Genomic DNA, 14,169 nt, shown 5'->3' with positions numbered 1-14,169 from the left:
GTTATTGAGATCACTACACGGTTTATTGGTTCAGCTCCCATTCCATTCCCGAGTTCCAAATTGCTTATTTTGTGGTCATTTGGAAGAATGCAACAACATATTTATATCAACTAGGGATAGTCTCTGAGGCTGAAGAAAGCCCTTATTTTTTCCTGTAAACATGGTCATTACGCCTTTAAATTGCAAATTTCAGAGAAACCACTACCTAGTTAACTTTTAAAAACTTTTCCTGAAGCAAGAATTTAGAAGATTCAAGTTGCTTGCACAGTTGCAGCACAAGTAATACAGTGAGAGGCTTCCTCTTGGGGCACGAGACGACATTTATCTGTTTTAAATAATTACTTTAATGTGCTTAATTACGTTATCATTATGAATGCACTTTAATCAACAGGACAAACAATATCCAGTGTTTCCTATTTTGTAGTCTCTTAGAAGAATCCAGGAAAATGTTAATAAGGCATTTTATTCCTTATGCCAACAGCTAAAATAAGAGATTTTAGAAGTACCTGGAGATATGGAGGTCCTAAATTACATGCAAGACATCACTGGAAATGTGGGAAATAGAACGGATTTATTCCCTCCAGGCTCATTGAATGCTACCTTCTCACAAATAAATGTTAAGATGCCCTAATACACGTTGCTTTCACTATCTTAATCTTAGTTGCTAAATAACTTTATAATAAATAATTGACGGGTTTTCTTTAACTGACAGGTCTCCTGAAATTCAACAAAAGCATGAAATAGAAGCCTAATAAAGTTCCTAATTAGGAAATTGGTCCCTGAGAGCACATTTTCTTTCAGCCTAAAGGACTGCTTTATAGCTAGATCATTGTTTTTATTTTCAGTTGGTTTCTCTAATTTGCATGTGCACACACACACGCACAATAACACAAAAACATTTTCTTTGAGGACAATTAAAATATAAAAAATTATTTGCCAATCAGGTTAACTATCCAGATGTTTTTAAATATATCACATATTTTTCTCTTTACTAACATAGTATTTCAGAATGAGAAAAGGCTTCACGATGTGGAGTTTATGGCAAGTATCTTTCCTGATAGAATTTCTGTATGTTTCCACAGAGCCTCTTATATCTGTGAAGGGAATTATTGCATGTGTTTTTTGCTATGTTCAACTTACTTTCTATCTTCTGTGCTGAACATAGGAGCATGAAAAGTACTTGTTTTCTCTCACTTTTAATCATTCTTATTGTATAATCTATATATTTATATTTATATTTGTATATCTATATACAATTTGTATATCTATATATTTATATCTTATTGTATAATCTATATATTTATATTTATATTTGTATATCTATATATTTATATTTTCCTTAATGAAGATTATTTTGTCATGAAATATGTTTTGTTACAAATATTGTCTGATCAATATTACTCGTAATATCCAAACCTTTTTCAGGACAGAAAAATTGATGAATTTAGACAAAATATTCTGTTGAATGGATTTCATGAATCTGTATATAATAGTTTGTGTAGAGCTCAGTTTAGTTTTCCATGTGCAATCAAGCGACAGAAAAGTGGCTGGGGTGGGCTCAGGTTTATTACTATAGTATTCGTTTCCTTTATCTAATCTCCTCATAATTAGCTTTTATTTTATTTTAATGATATATAATTCACAACTATTATTTCCTAGTTGTTTTCATTTTTCTTACTGATTAAGTTTAATAAAATGGGAATTACTGATAAGTGTTAAGCTAACATAATGAAGGGATACAATATTGTAAAGACGCTTTGTAATACAATGAAATATACTGAATGCATTTTCTTGTGTTTAATTTTAAGCTAAACTATTAAAAACTACTTTATCTTCACTCAAATCTGATATCTTTTATTTCGCTTTCTTACATAAATTATCCAAATACCTATTATTTTTAGAATAGTAAAGTGGCTTAATTTCTATGTGAATAAAATATTGAAGTAATAAAATTTTGAAGAAATGTCATGTTGATATGTGAATTACAGGGTATCTTCTCTTCCTGTAGTGTTCAAAATCATTTTATTTCAAACTCTTCAACTCATCCCTTCCACCATCAATTCTTTGTCATGTCCATAATAGGGGAGTCGGATATAATTTTTTCAAAAATTGCAGTTCAGAGAATTAATCACAAAATAACCATTAGACTTTGTAGTAGGAACATAAGTAAAAAATAATAAATCTATAGGACAATTTGATAGCTTTTATCATATTTCTTTTCTTTTTTTTAAAAAAAGATTTTATTTTTATTTATTTGAAGAGAGAGAGAGCCAACGAGAGAGGGAACACAAGCAGGGGGAGTGGGAGAGGAAGGCAGGCTCATAGTGGAGGAGCCTGATGTGGGGCTCGATCCCATAATGCCAGGATCACGCCCTGAGCTGAAGACAGACGCTTAACGACTGTGCCACCCAGGCGCCCCTATCATATTTATTTTCAATCAGATACTTCACCTGCCCACATCCCCTAAAAGAAACTTTTATATCAACTTTGTAATGGTAGTTTTTTTTTTCCTGTAAAGTGAACAGATCAAATGAGTTCAGTGTTAAATGAGTATAATTTAGGTACATGTACTTTTAGGAAATTTTTTAAAATTTCATTTTTTATTACACAGCAACTAGTTTATATTTTAATTCTTTATAAAGAAAATGCTAAGAAAATTAAAACCATGTATTATATGGTTTTAAAATCATAGTTCCAGATTTCTTTACTTATAAGATGGAATAGTTCAGCAGCTATGTTCACTACCACAGACTTTAGTTGCATTCAATGCTACAGCACATGATGGAAAATTAACTAGTCACAAACAAAAATGTCTCAAATATAGTAAAAATGTACATATCATACAGGTAATTCACAATGCCAAATAAGAAATGTAATTTATCTTGGCTTTGCTTCAGAAATTTATCATCATGGGATGCATCTGACTCTTGGGTTTTGGCTCAGGTTATGATCTCAGGGTTGTAAGACCAAGCCCTCCTTAGGACTCAGCAGGAAGTCTGCTTGAGATTCTCTCTCTCCCTCTCCTTCTGCCCCTCCCCACTATGCTCTCTCTTGCTGTCAATCTCTAAAAATAAATAAACAAATCTTTAAAAAAAATAGCCTTTTTCAAGGCACAAAGCGGAGAGAGGTGAGGACATCTGTCCCTAGAAATGGGCAAGGTGTATACAATCACTGATGAGACATCCATACACCCTAAGGATTTAAAACTGCTCAGTCTTGCTATGAAAACTGAATGGAGTTAAAAGGAAATTCTGTGGCTTCCCCCTACTATTCACCTCTGGATAAAGTCCACAATCTTATTTCATCACATAGAAAATAAAATTGGCAAGGAACTCCAAAAATAAACCAAAATTTGGGTAAATGAAACAAAATACTTCATCATTTCCAAATTTTGGTTGTATCTCCTGGATTAGAAGCATTTTGTAGACAAAGGAGTGTTTCACAAAATTGAAATGTCATTCAGATGAAGGAAAAACATTTTCCACAGACACTTCAAAATCTCAAACTTTCCAATGGCTCTTACAGCATAGCCATTATACGTTGCAGTAGGGTGGGTCTGGGGATCCTTCAGCAGCAGATGCTGATTTACAGGGCGTGGGGTCTCTTGGGGTTGATCACTTCCCGGCCTGTTCTTGCAGGGCTACACGGAAAGACTTCACTTTATGCCATAGCTCAGCTACAAGTTGTTGTTTTTTCTCAAGAATAGCTCCAAGTTGAGTAGCACATGAATGTATGTCATAATCTACTTCTTCTGTCATCCCTAGGAGAGACTTGTCATCTTTTAACCATGGAACAGACTCCTAGAACACTGTCCTCCTGTGATCTTCTCCACCTTGTTCTTCCATTTCTACCATTTGTGAAATAGCTTCACGGAACAAAAGCAATTGTAGAGAACCCTCTTCTTCACTTTGTTCACAAGGAGGTTTTATATCATCTCTCTGAAGGGAACTGCCCATACCCCACCCCGCCTCTGAATCCTCTATCTGATTTGGTGGATGGCGCCTTATTGGATGAACAACCCGGAAGCAGTTGGGTCCGCAAACTCTTTCACACTATTTGCATATCTTAATGTCTCCAGAATATCGTCACAGGATGCCATTCCTGGAGAGTTTGTAGCTGTTATGTACATATCAGAGTCTTCACCCATGAATAAATCTGCTAAGACCCAAGTGAGTTTACTTGCATGGAAAGGAGTAGGAGGTTTGTTTCTACCTGAGGCTCTAATGCACTCCTTCAGTGCTGTAGGCTTTTTACTAATTTCAGCACCTTCAAGCCTTGTTTGCCTGTCTGCCCTGGAAGGACCAGCTCCTCTTTCATTTCCAGGAAAATTGATGAGAGACAATTTACCATGTAGTTTTCCTTTCCCTCTAAGAATAATCTGAAACCCTGCATGGCTCCAAGAGGAATGTGCGCTGGCAGATGTTTGACCGATGATCTACAAGTGTTGCCTATGTCAGTGAGTTTCAGTACATCGCCAACACACTTGACCTCCTGTTCTTGTAATCCCACCACTTGATCCTGCCATTTACCAACTTCTAACGCTCTTAATTTTGCTTTCCTGTTCAGCAAGTCAAACACATTTCCACTATAAATTTCCAAAAATTTGCATATAATTGAAGTTCTAATTTCTTATAGTTTGGCCTCTTTGGCATTAAAAAAAAACATCTCCAGCTGCTAATGCATGAATTCCTTTGAAAAATCTTTTTTTTTTTTTTCCTTTGAACAATCAGTTCTTTCCTGAGAAGTCATTTCCCATTATATGAGTTTTTCCACTTTCAGCAAAGCGCATGTCCATTCTCCTTTCAAATATAGTGTCCACTAACAGTCTAACTATAATCCTGTAAACCATTTCAGTTAAGGGCTAAGTCATCAAAGGCAGAATCAATACCCGATATTTGGTTTTTTAGGTATCTTATTGAGACAAAAGACCGTCACAATAATTTTATTAGGGATTATGATTACATCAAGATCTTTCATTTGAATTTTTTTGCTGAATGATCACTTTCTTACACAAACACATATCCTATGTTCATCAATAGGACGGCTGTTGTCAATGGTCTACAGTCCCTTTAAAGTTTCCGATCATACAAAGAATTTCATAATTTGGGTTTGTAGCATCAATGTCCTGGGCTCTTTAGATTTTCCTGTTGTATTTTTTTCCTGTTCTTTATCTTTTTCATAATTTTTCTACTTTTTTCACACAGTGAGAATTTCTATATGCATTTTGTTATGCAGAGGAAGACTATTCAGGAAGCTGACTAGGTTGTTATCTATTAGACGAAGGTCATTCTAAACAGAAGCCATAGGCTGACAATTCTTTACAGTTTTGTTTACTTCGGCGGAAGATGCTGAAGGTAGAGGTTTCTGGGCTGGATTCAATTTCTTCATCAAGAGCAGAGTCACGGTTGAGTGAAAAGATGCTTTCCAGTCAATATCTTTGTCCTTTCTATCTCCATTTTCTACCCATGCAACAGGAATACTTTTACTATTTTCATTTAAAAATGTTACCATTGCTTGATATATTTGGGTTCACTAATTAGGGCCTTGAATTTGTTCTCACTTCTTTGCTCTCTCCATGGATTTTGTCCTTTACAATAAAAATTGTTTCCAAGCTGGCTGGGTGTCACTCTATACCCCAAGCAAGTGACATTAAACATTTTCCCCAAAAGGAACCATCACTCAGCTAGATGGCTAGATCTTCACATAAATCCTGATCCTCATGTTGCTAAATTTGGCCATTACTGTTCATCTCATCTGAGGCGGGGGTGGGGGGCGGGTTATGACAGTGTGACTGTGAGCAGGGCCCTCAGGGCATGGAGTGATACCAGGTCTGGGAAGTTAGGCACCAGGAGAGTGGGGGGGACTAAGCTCAGTTCTTGAGATCCAACTCTGGGAACAGAAATTTTTTGTTTTACATAAGTAAATTTAGAAAGCTGCTTCATAAAATTAATGAGATATATAAGTGGCCATAGAGAAAATTATCCCAAGCAATACTCGCAAATACAGCCAAAGTACATGGTGGGCTAATTCTTCCCCAGAAGATAAGGTTCCTTTTAATAAAATGAAGACTTCATTTTTTTATTTTGGTAAATTATCAAGTTAAAAAAATTGAATTTAATCCAGTGTAAAAAGAGTCAATGTCATACAACCTTACCATAAAACAATGAGGAGTAAAACTGCTGAGTTGAAAGATTACATTCTCAAGCTTCAATATTCACTAAATCCTAAAATTCCTTAATTTTATATTCAGTCCTCAAGCTGTCCATCATAAATCTGTATATGCTGTACAAAGATGGGAAATCAAAAAGTATAAAAGTAAATTCAAGACAACTGCATTAATATTAAAAGTATTACTATTGATTACATACTTTTGGGCATTTTGTTGATTTGAGATTAGCAATTTAAAACATAACATTTAGAAACTCAATCATCAAGTTCTTATAAATTGTTAAATTTTATGCTCTATTTTTTTTTTTTTTTACATTCTTGCCCTTCATTCATCCTTGCCCCACCAAAAGAAGGAAAAAAGAAAAAAGAAAAATGAATGTACTGGGAATAAAATCTGGTAAACTGCTTGATTTGAACAAGATTTCACCACTTACTAGCTACATCATTTGAGCAGGTTACTTAATTTATGTGACTGTTAGTATTTTGTTTTGTTTTGTTTGACTTTGAGAAGTTGATATAATTATACCTTCAGAGTATGCTTTAGGATGTCTGAAGGTAATGCATGTAAAATAAACAACATGAGTACATTTGGTACTTATTCAATATTTATCATTAATAAAATTATTTTTAAATGTTATTGTAATATACTGGTTATTTTCTGTATTATTCATTATAATTATGATGAAAATCATAAGTCAAATGTTAGAGCCTAGATAACAATATAGATGAAGCAAAATGAATAACATGGCTCAAAGGTATATTATTCTTTGTAGAACTACAGTGCATATAGTATACGTCTCTTTCTTGCCTAACTGGTGCCAATAACGTGAGTTTGCAAAGAACACAGGGATTTTACAATGAAGTGGCTTATACTAGTAATGTAAAAAGCAAAGCTCCTTGTAAATTAGGCTCAAAGTTGTTTGGACAACATATTATGACTTGCACTAACACCTCAATCCTTGACAGCTTTTCTCCTCTGGACTCTATTAAAGACCTCTTTCCCTGGTCTAAAACTCTTCTTCTCACAATACATGTCAAATCTTAACTTAAGGAAATGAAAAAAGTGGTAGTAAAATTTAGAAATGTTCAAAAGAGTAGATGCCAAAAAAAATTCTTTCAGATGTAGACCTAGAAGTTGTGAACAATGAAATAAGATCAATTTCATTTTTGATCTAATTAGATCATGTTATTTAATGTTCAATCTTCAGGTGACTATAATTGTCATTCCCTATAGAGTTCTGCTCCTGTCATGGCCAAGTAAACTCCCGTTGGACCAACACTCCTGCAGATAACAAGTATAAACTCAACAAAACATAAAGAATTTCCTTCAGGTACTGGAAAGGAACAGAAGCATAGATATTCCATGAAAGTTGACACAGAGGAAGGGAACAAACAACATGGGGTCAAATTATTCATGATTCATCCTGAGAGAAGCCTCAAGCCTTCACTGCTCAATGTGGCTAAAATTTAACAAGAACCCTTCAGTCCAACTGGCATGAGGGAACATAGGACAGGATTTAATGTAAATGCAACCACTTAAAGTAACAGAGAAATATCACAAGGAAAAGTGAGAGGAGATCCCTAAATTTTTTTGTATAATTTCTGCCCAGATCTCTGGCTAATCTCTGAACCATTGTGCATAGGGAAAACCCCAAACAAGCTAAGAAGGGAAATGAAGTTTCATAGTTCAAGTTCAGCCAAGTTATAGGTCTTTGAAAATGAATTTTAAAAAAATAGTCATCAGAAGGTCATAAAATCATCTTTAGTTTCTAAAAAATATCCATTTCAATGCCCAAGGAAACAATCTAAAATTGGTTGATATCTAAAGCAATAGGATGACATAATTAATTCAAAAAGAAAGAACAATAAACAAAAGATTACACTGGGTAACCTAGATGTTGAAATTTACAGACAAGGATAACAAAGGAGCTATTATAACTACGTTTAAAGATATAAAGGAAAATACAGGCATACCTTGAAGATATTGTGTGTTTTGTTCCAGACCACCCCAATAAAGCAAATATCACAACAAAGCAAGTCAAATTATTTTTTTTTCACTTCCTGGTTCATATAAAAGTTATGTTTATACTATAGTCTATTAAGTGAACAATAGCATTATTGTTAGGAATAATGCATAATAGCATTATGTTTGAAAAACATAATAGCATTATGTTTGAAAAACAATGAACATATTTTAATTTAAAAATACTTCATTGTTAAAGGTTAACCATCATCTGAGTTTTCATTGAGTCATAATCACTGATCACAGATCACCATAACAAATAAAATAATGAAAAACTTTAAAATATTGTGAGAATTACTGTGTTACAGACACATGAAGTGAGCAATTGCTGTTGGAAAAATGGTGCCATTAGACTTGCTCAACACAGAGTTACCACAAACCTTCAAGTTGTAAAAACACATTACCTGTGAAAGGTATTCAAGTGAAGTGCAATAAGGTTATGTGGTCACAATTAATGAAAAGACAGACTCTGATTATAAAACAGAACAAAACATATTAACATAAAATCCACTGGATGATGGGGCGCCTGGGTGGCTCCGTCCATTAAGCGTCTACCTTCAGCTCAGGTCATGATCCCAGGTTCCTGGAATGGAGCCCCTTGTCCATTGGACTCTGTACTCAGATGGGAGTCTGCTTCTCCTTCTGCCCCTCCCCCTGCTCATGTGCTCTCTCTCTCTCATATAAATAAATAAAATCTTTAAAAAAAGAAAAGAAACCTCACTGGATGAGAAAACAATAGTAAAGACTGAGGGAAGAGTCCCTGAAGTTGAGGACAGATCATCAGAAATTGTGTAATATGTGTAATATGGAGAATATATATGGATATATGGTGAATATGCTTATATACAAATGTATAATATATAAAATATATTTGTGTTTGTACATATCATCAGCCTGTGGAACAATATCACATGATATTGTATATATATGTAATTGGAATTATTAGAGTTCTCCAGGGACACAGAACCAGCAGGATGTCTATACATAGCAAGAGAGATGGAGAGAAAGACATTTATTATAAGGAATTGACTCATACAGTTATGGAGGCTACAAATCCCAACAACTGCAGTCAGTAAGCTGACAACCCAGAAACCCCAGGGTGTGGTTCCAGTCTGAGTGAGAGGAGGCTCACACACTCTTTCACAACCAGAAAGGGCTGATATTTCTGTTCAAGTCCAAAGGCAGAAGAAGCCAATATTTCAGTTCAAGTCCAAAACCCCAGTTCAGGGCAGTTAGGCAGAAAGAGTTCCCTATTACTCATGGGAAATTTAGCCTTTTTGTTTTTATCAATCCATTCTTAGTCTACTGATTTAAATGTTAGTCTCATCAAGAAACACCCTCAGAGACAAACTCATAATAATGTTGGATCAAATATCTGGGCTGCCAATGCTTCAGTAAGTTGACAAATAAAATTAACCATCACAAGTCCATTCCTAACACAATAATAACATGATACTATCCTGTGCACAACCAAAACACTAATTCTCAAGAGGTAAAGTGCTTGAATGATGTTTACTCTTTTCTTTGATAAACCATAATGAGTTGTATAAAATTAATAAAATTAATACTATTAATATTAATAAATAATAATAAAATTGATAATACTTAATACTATGATATAAAGTCAATACATCCAATGTTACTTGATAGGGAATAAGAGAGTGAAGAAAACAAAGATATAGGATACACAAATTCATAACAAAATGATAAAATACTCCTCAAAATTATAGTCTTTATTTCTGTAACTTGTCATACGGTTATACTATTCTCTTTGCCTTCAGCAAGCACTTCAGCTGGGTGTCATTCTTTAACTGGTAAGGTGACCCATACCTTCTTTCCTGGAGAGTCAGGGCCATTATTGGTCCTGCCTGGATTGGGCTGTTGTAGTTTTCTATTGACCTTAAGCCCAGGGCATTGAAATACTAAGAGATTCCCTCAGGGATCTCCTGTATCTAGACATATTTTTCCTCACCTCTACTGTGGAGCAGTAGCCAAATTCTCTCTTTGTAGTCAGAAACAATCATCAGAGACAGCGTAGTAACTTTCTTTTCCAGTTGATTTAGAGGCATGAGGAGTTCAAAGTGACCAGATATCAGTCTTAATTTCTAGCTCAAGGGAATCACTGTTGTGTCTTCTGGTGAAAACATTCACCCCTTTATTATGAAGACCTCTAAGGCCAGTAAAGCTTAAGATTCTGGGAAGAGGAAGCAAAATACGTTGCTAGTCAGTCACTAGGGAAAATAGTGAGTGGTACCACTCCCCATTTCTTTTTTTTTTTAAAGATTTTATTTATTTATTTGACAGAGAGACAGCCAGCCAGATAGGGAACACAAGCAGAGGGAGTGGGAAAGGAAGAAGCAGGCTTCCAGTGGAGTAACCTGATGTGGGACTCGATCCCATAATGCCGGGATCACACCCTGAGCCAAAGGCAGATGCCTAACGACTGCGCTACCCAGGCGCCCCACCACTCCCCATTTCTATTCCTTGATTCCTAGACCTGTAAGTTGTAGCTATGGGAGAAACACCACCATATACTGGATGCTTATTCAGACCATGCACAGTCTTCTGGGATATCTTACCCAAGCCCTGCAAGGTATTGGCACCTAACTAGGACTGTAAATGAGTCTCTAAAAGCCATTCTGTCATTCAACCAGCTACAGATGTTGGAGAACATGGTATGACCAGTAAATTCCACAATAATGAGCTCATTGCCTCACTTCTTTTGCTGTGAAGTGAGTTCTTTAATCAGAAACTATTGTGAGATTCCATGACAGTGAATAAGTCATCCTGTAAGTCCATGGATGGCAGTTTTGGCAGAAACACTTCATGCAGAGAAGCCGAATCCATAACCAAAATAAGTGCCTATTCCGATAAGAACAAAATGCCACCTTCTCCACAATAGAAGAGTCTGGTAAATCGACCTACCACCGAGTAGGTAGCTGATCTACCTAAGAAACGACGTCATGTGGAAGAGGACTCAGTATTGGTCTTTGCTGGTGGCAGATTGGGCACTCAGCGGTGGCCACAGCCAGGTCGGCCTTGGTGAGTGGAAGTCTGTGCTGCTGAAGCCATGCACAATCTCCAAGCCTGCCACCATGACCACTTCGTTTTTGGCCCATTGGTCAATGACAGAGGTGGCTGGAGAGAGATAATGACTGGTATATATAGAACGGGTCATCCTATTCCCCTTGATCATTAAAATCCTCCTCTGCTGAGGTCACCCTGTGGTGAACATGCACATAGGGCACACACATAAGTCTTCTCTTCCTCTGTCAGTTGATCATGGGCAAATCCCCACGAGGTTATGGGTGCAGGCCGAGAGAGAGAATGTAGTGCAGAAGTGGGGGCCATGGACAGACATTTGGACCACTTCTTCGTGTAACTTAGTTGTGCCTTCAGGACCTACTCAAGCCAGATCATGTTATATACAACTTCTGTTTGATGATGGAACACTATTGTTAATGTCCATCTTTAAGTAAGTGAAATAAGACCCAGTACATGATGGACAGCTCAGGTCACATGGTAATGTGATAGCCTAAGTTTAAGTGTGCAGTCTCTACCAAGAACCAATAGCAGGTTAAGAACTGTTTCTCAAAAGGAGAAAAGTTATCCAGAAGATAGTAGGACTTTGCTCTAAAATCCTAAGGGCCTGTGGTGTAATTAACCTATGAGGGCCCTCCAAAAGCTATAAATAGCCTCCCTTTCTGCCACTGACACTTGGAGCACCGCTGAATCTACCGGATCACAAGGCCCAAGTGGCAGAGCAGCTTGTAAGGCAGGATGGACCTGTTTTAGAGCCTTCTTATGTTCTGGGCCCCACTCAAATCTAGCAGCTTTTCAGGCTACTCAGTAAATAGGCCAGAATAACACACCTAAATAATGAATGTATTGCCCCCAATATCCGAAGAGATCCCCCAGGCATTGTGTTTTGTTTTGCTTATAGGAGTAGCCAGATACAACAATTTATCCTTCACTTAAGAAGAGTATTTCGACATGATCCACCCTGCTAGAGCCCTAGAAATTTTACTAGGTAGGAGACCCTGAAGTTATTGGATTTATTTCCCACCATGTTTTCCACATATCAAGATAAACTAAATATGGGATCATAAAAAACATCTTCAAAATGGTAGTGAAACAAATAACCACAAACGAAAGTCAGAAGATGGAAATCAAATGCAATCATAAATTCACAAGAGTTTCACATATAAAAAGTACCAAAAACAATATAAAAATATTACATATTAAAAGATACCATTCTAGGTTCTGAAAATACAACCAAAATCGTTCTTATTATGACACTTACATTCTTGTGATGCAGATAAAAAATATAAATAAGTAAAAAATACATACATACATACACACATTATATTTAGTATATTGTATAGTATATAGTATGTTAGAATATGTAATATAGATAATGAGAAAAATAAATTAGAGAAGGAAATATGGAGTGCCTGGTGTGGGATTATGATTTAAACCCAATAGGAAATTCATCAAGAAATATTTGATTTGTGTAGATAAAGAAAAAAAGCGTTTTGAGCAAAGGAAAAGCAAGTGAAAAGATTCTAAGACAGGCACATGTCCTGTCTTTTGAGGAATAATAAGAAAGAACCATTAGAAGAGATGAGGGCAACGTAGCAAAGGAAGTCTGGAAGTTATTGTAATGTGGACCAATTTAGGCTTTTTGCTTTTAAAATGATTAAGATAAGAAACTTTTGAAGGGTTTTGGGTAGAAGGCTGAAATATGTGATCTGCGTTTTGTTGATTAATCTAGTGCTTAAACGCAAATAGAGGTGGGTGGGAAATAAGAGAGTGGGAGGAGAAAGTAGAGGAAGACTGGAAGAGGAGAGAGAGAACAGGAAAAGGTGAAGAAGAAAAAGAATGGAAGAGAGAGGAGGAGGAGAACAGCCAAGGGGCTGTCGCAATAATCACAGCCAAAAGGGACTTTGACTGGGGCCAGACTGGCAGCAAGAGAGGAAGAAGTGGTGGTTACTTTCTGAAAATAGTCAATAGAAATTGCCAAGAGCTTGCTAAGAGGTATGGGGCGGGGGGTAGGAGGGGATGACCTCAAGGTTTTAGCCTAAAGGACTGCAAGGAAGTTGCCATTTGCTGAGATGAAGCCTCAGAAAGGAAAAAAAAAAGGGGGGGGGATAGCAGAGTTTAAATTCAGAGCTGTTGAGTCTGAGATTCTTATATGTCCAAGTAGAGATTTAGAATAAGCAGATGGACATCTGAGTTTGGATTGCAAAGAAAATTCCCAGGCTAGAGAAGAAATTTGGGAGTTACTACCATAGGAGAATGAGTGAAGAGGAAAACTAAAACAGGTCCAAGCAATGAACACTGGGATTTGGAAATTAAAATGCTATCTAAATGCCAATATGTTTGAATATTTAAATGAAAAAGGACAAATTCTTGAAAAATACAAATTATCAAAATTAACACAAGAAACTATCTGAATAAAAAATATAAAATATACAAAAATGTCCATAACAATATTATTCATGAAATTCGTACAGTGAAACAATCCATAGGCTATTCCACATTTGGTATAGTCACTTGCAATATCATAAAGCAATGAAAAAGAGCACTCTTGCAACAGCTTATATAGATTCCACAGACATCCTGTTAAGCAGAAGACGACCAATTCACACCGTATTATTCCCTTTTTATAATGTTCATGTGCAGTCAAAACTAAACTATTGCAGGCATTAGAATATTTGTTTCTCATGTGGGCTGATAATGATAAGGTATGCCTTATACCTTAATCTCGGTTTGATTATTTGAGTATTTTTATTAAGTTTTACTGAACTGGAAGGTTTTTAGACTAACCATTTATCAAACTGTACAGATTTAATTTTATCTACTTTTTAACCTGAATTCCAAAAACATTTTGTTTTTTAGTTATTAGAAAATAAAAAGATAAATAACCAGAACTAAGCAGAAATATATTTAAAATAGTAGTGTATTAAAAGACAAGC

General features: G+C 35.8%; 1 pseudogene; it reads right to left on the bottom strand.

The window, feature by feature from the left end:
- Window positions 1-3,585: 3,585 nt before the first annotated feature.
- On the bottom strand, window positions 3,586-5,520 carry LOC100466264 (annotated as a pseudogene).
- Between the last annotated feature and the right edge of the window lie 8,649 nt (window positions 5,521-14,169).

Source organism: Ailuropoda melanoleuca, chromosome 20, assembly GCF_002007445.2.
Source record: "Ailuropoda melanoleuca isolate Jingjing chromosome 20, ASM200744v2, whole genome shotgun sequence".
NCBI lineage: Eukaryota > Metazoa > Chordata > Mammalia > Carnivora > Ursidae > Ailuropoda > Ailuropoda melanoleuca.
This window is presented reverse-complemented; position numbering and strand designations above follow the sequence as displayed.